This window comes from Microtus ochrogaster, chromosome 4 (assembly GCF_000317375.1).
Source record: "Microtus ochrogaster isolate Prairie Vole_2 chromosome 4, MicOch1.0, whole genome shotgun sequence".
In the NCBI taxonomy this organism is placed as follows: Eukaryota; Metazoa; Chordata; class Mammalia; order Rodentia; family Cricetidae; genus Microtus; species Microtus ochrogaster.
This window is the reverse complement of record NC_022011.1, coordinates 50,778,710-50,783,653: the sequence shown is the minus strand read 5'-3', so window position 1 is coordinate 50,783,653 and position 4,944 is coordinate 50,778,710.

The window sequence follows — 4,944 nt, the reverse complement described above, 5'->3', positions numbered from 1 at the left end:
TCTTGTAGACCAGGCTGGTCTCGAACTCACAGAGATCCACCTGCCTCTGCCTCCCAAGTGCTGGGATTAAAGGCGTGTGCCACCACCGCCCGGCTTGTTGCCGTTCTTTATATTTGAGAAAAGACAGCCTTCTGTGATGCAGTCACCAAATGCTTTCTCTAGTTCACTAAACAGCAAACTTTATTTTTGTTTGTTGGTTGGTTTTTTGTTTTCCGAGACAGGGTTTCTCTGTGGAGCCCTGGTTGTCCTGGAACTCACTCTGTAGACCAGGCTGAATCTCACAGAGATCCACCTGCCTCTGCCTCCTGAGTGCTGGGATTAGCGGTGTGTGCCCACACTGCCCAGCCAGACTTTGACTTTTAGAAAATCTCTTACAGGCCTGGCGGTGTGTGTGGAGGTCAGAGGCCAGTTTGCAGGAGTTGGTTATCTCCTCCCACCATGTGAGTTCTAGGGGTCAAACCCAGGCTGTCAGACTTGATAGCAAGCACCTTTACCTGCTGAGCCATCTTGTTCTGACTTATTTACTTAATGGTTGTTGTTTTGTGGAACAGTTATTCTGTTTGCAGTTGTTCCTCGATGAAGTTTTATTCTGTGTAGCTACTGATACGTGAGAGAGTTACTCTGTATAGTTGAGTTCATTAAAAAACACTTTTCTGTATTAGATTTTTGTACATTTTGTCAAGCCTAGGACAAGTTGACAAGAAAATTTCTTCCTTTGTTCCTGTCTTGTGTGTGTGTGTGTGTTCATGTGTGAGTGAGTGCCATGCTGTCCTCATCAGTGAGTGTGTAGGAGTTCCTGTCGTGTGTGTGTGTGTTTGTGAGCACACATGCTCATGTGTGTGTTCATGTGTGAGTGAGTGCCGTGCTGTCCTCATCAGTGAGTGTGTAGGAGTTCCTATCTTGTGTGTGTGTATGTGTGTGTGTGAGCGCACATGCTCATGTGTGTGTTCATGTGTGAGTGAGTGCATGCTGTCCTCATCAGTGAGTGTGTGGCTTAACTCTTCCTTCTTCCCACTCTCTGCTCCACCCAGAAGAACCCATGGCCGGTTGGGCTCTTCTCAGGGACATAAATGACACTGTGCCTCTCTGGTTACGGAGATCTGTGGGATCTGCATTTTTCAGTATGAATTTCCAGAAGATTCTGCTTCCCTCAGGCTTTCCAGCCTGCCTGCCCCAGGCTGTGAGCCATGTGGGCCCTCAGAGCTCCTAGGAGGCCCCTTCCATCTGGACAGAAGTACATACTATGCTGGGGACTCAGAACTTGTACCCAGCCACAGCCTGACAACAGTGGGCAGAACAGAAGAGCTTTCTAAGACACAGTCCTGAAGCCCAAGCATGCAAGGCTGCTCCCGAGGAGCCAGGTTCTCAGAGAGCCCAAGGATCCCCATCCCCACTGATGAAGTTACTTTTATGTTTGGGGGCGGGGGCTAGGAATGTAACTCAGTTAGCAGAGTGCGTGCCTATAAGGCACAAAGCCTGGGCTCGATTCCTATCATTGTATAAATAGCATGGTGGTGCATTTGAGAAGTAAAAGATTGGAAGTTCTAGGTCATCTTTGACTATATAGAGTCTTAGGTTTAACCTGGATTGCATGAGATTTCCAGAAAAAAAAAATAGAAAATGCTAGTGAGAAAGTTGTGGAGGCTAGAGTGAAGAAAAGTAGAAGACCCTAATCGCAGGCAGAAAGGGGCTAAGTTGGGGGGGGGGGAACCCCAGGGACAAGGGAGAGACAGACTGGCCTGGCTACGTACCAGGTTCAGAGCTGAGGGACAGGTCCTCATAGTGGGACTTCTGGTCTCCCTGGACACCAGGTAGGACCCAAGTGAGGACGGAGCTAGTGCTCAGGGGCTGGGGGAGGGGAAGGCAGGAATCAGGGACCCTCTTCCAATTACAGTATCAGCCTAGGGCCACTATGGCCTGCAGCATGGCCACTGAGGTCCCTGCCCGTTGCTGGACATTGGCTGGCCTGCCATGGATATTGACATCCGTGCTTCACCCAATCATGGAGCCGTCTCCACGGAACTCACCCAGCCTCCAGCAGAGTGACAGTCCCTCTGGGACATGAGTCTGCCAGACACTTTATCTGGCCTCCATCCATCTAGAAGGAGGATTACCTGTTGAGTCCCTCTACTCAGTCTGGGAAATACCAGTTCCCTCCTCGAGCCATTAGGGCAGGAGGGATATGATGTGGGATTTTTTTTCTTTATGTCCCTGACTCATTCTTCATTTACATTTTCCTTTTTCTTTTTAGGTTTCTTTTCTTTAATATTTCTTTATTGCATTGTTTGGATCAGAAGACAATGTTCGGGGTCAGTCCTTCTGCCATGTGGATTCTAAACCTCAAACTCAGGTAAGCCCTTAGGCTTGGTGACAAGGGTCCTTACCCGAAACGCCATCTCAAAACCCCTCTATTTTTTTTCTTTTTGAGACAGAATCTCACGTAGCCCAAGCTAGACTTGAACTGTGACATAGCCAAGGATGATCTTGAACTGATTTTACTGTCTCTACCTCCTAAGGGCTAAAGGTCACATGTGCACATCCATACACCTTGTTTGTGCAATTCTGGTCTTAGAGCCTGGGACTTTGTGCATGTTAGGTAAGTACTCTACCCCAGCCCTCACTTCATTCATTCATTCATTCATTCAGAAGGTGGCTCCTGACTCATTTGGCACAGGATGCAGTAAGACGAAGGCAAGAGGGAAGAACTTGCCCAGAGCCCTACAGAATGACTAAGGCAGGAGGCAGAGGTAGAGGGCCACTGTACTCTGCCTAACATATCATCTTGAAGGAGTCTTGGCCTAGTGGTACAGGGTTTGACCCTTACGGTGCTTTGAAGGATGACCTAGGCATAGACACAGGACGAGCCACACCCAGTCTGCAGGGGACCATGTATAGGAAGGGGCTTGACTACCACCCTGGCCCAGCCAGGGAAACTTGCTTATGTTTACCCGTGTGCCGGAGTCTGTCCATGTCTATGCCCACTTGTGCCTGCTGAATGTGCCTTGTTCCCCGAGTTAGGTGGCACTCACCTCTCCCTCCCCCAACCCTCCACGGGCTTCCTCTGCCTCCCCAGGCTTGGGGGATGCCTGTCCAGGCTGGCCAGCCGGCTCCTGCCCGGATCTCTGGTGTCCCATCTCACTACAGCCTGCGATAAGGGCACAGCTCAAAGCCGCTTTGTTCAGCCAACAAAAGGACATTTCTGCAGCGTCCTGGGAGCCAGCCACAGGCTGGACATGCCAGGGAGGCCCCAGCCTGGTGGTGGCACCAGTTTGGGAAACCCTAGCCCAGCCCTGGCTGGGACCTGGGGGTTGGGGACCATGCCTGCCACAGGCTTCCCAGGCTCTTGGACCCATAATTGGTGTCTTCTTTCTTTGCCCATGCTGGGCTTAGCCCACAGCTACTGCTACCCACAGCTCTGTTCTTGGCTTTGGGGACCAGAGCCTCCTAGATCCATGCCAAGGAGAGCAGGCCACCCATGAGGGATGGATCTGACGTGCCAGGACCCAGAAAGAAGCCTGCAGCCACCAAGTGGGCTGGAGCACCAACCGCCTCACCTAAAGGAGTACTCCTGCTCCAGAAAAACAAAGAAAAAAAACCTAGCAAACCCTAAGTAAGGACCAGAGACAGTAAGGGGAGGGTGGGTTCTCCTGAGACCCTGGTGTTGGCCTAGGGTCTGTAGGGGGGCAAACTCGCAGGGCTGGGACCTTATCTGGTAAAAGGACTTCAGATGTAGTCAGTTAAGGATTCTGTCACAAGGTAGGCCAGGCCTTCGAGAAAAGACACTGAGGGAAAGCGGGCAGAGTAGAGGGTGAATCTTCAACCCTGGGGCACCTTACCTGACCTCACCCGGCGTCAGACCTCTGTGGTGGAGAGAAGGAGGGCATTGATTTCTGCTGTTTCAAGACCCCCGGTCTGTGCCACACAGCACATTCAGAGTGGGCACTGGATTTTCCAAGAAGATGCCAAACAGGGTTATGAACCTAGGTACGATGTCCTGGTGCCCTGTGCCCTATGTCATGGCCAGGAGCTTCCTGGAGGAGCCCTCTAAGAACCTAGGGCTTCATCCCCGGGCTAGTCAGGACCCAAGCCAGGAGCGTGTTGCACTAGAGTAGACCTCATGTGGACGGTACATGATAAAGCCTCTCCTCTGCTGTGCTGACAGCCTTTACCTGGTCAGTAGTTGTAGGCTACCACAGGCTACAAGGAGCTGGTCCTCAGGGGCAGCTATTCTCCCCACCTGCTGCTCCCCTCCCCTCCCTTCGCAGCTGCTTGGGATCTGTAGGCCCCACCCCTAACCTACTTCCTCCCTCTTTCAGGCTGTGAACTCACAATAAGCTGCTCCCAGGGGCTGTCCCTGCAGTCACCCTTGTCCTGGGTTGTCTGGAGCCAGCCTTCCTTCCACCTCAAGACCGCTTCCCACAGCCAGTTAGCTGCTCACCACCCAGCCCTTGTGCCTCAGGTCCCCTAGTTCCTGTAGGGAACCAAGACACCCATGCTCACAGACTTACAGATAGAATGGGAAACTGAGGCAGACCCAGAGAGGATAATCAAACTGTTGAGGTCACATCACTTTGGAGGGGTAGGACCAGACCTGGCGAGACACTGGATTCCCATCCCTGTTCCTGGTCTCTGCCCCTCCCCCAACTTGCACCTGTTAACAGTGCCCTGTCCTCTAGGGACCAGTAGCCTCTGCCTCTGCATCTGGTAGAAGCCACTCTCCTTCCCTATAAGCTAAAGCCTTCCTCAAAATCGCTTGTATGACTTAGAGCAAATACTCCAGTTTCCTGGCCTTGGTCCCCCTGTGGGACCATAGTGTGGACCTGTGCATTGAGTGGATAGGAAAGTAGGAAACAGGGTTCCTGGAATCTTGGGTCTCCCTAGGTCCCCGAGTCCCTTTCTCCCTGCTCTTTCTAGTCAAGAGCACATCTGTCCATCTCTTTACCC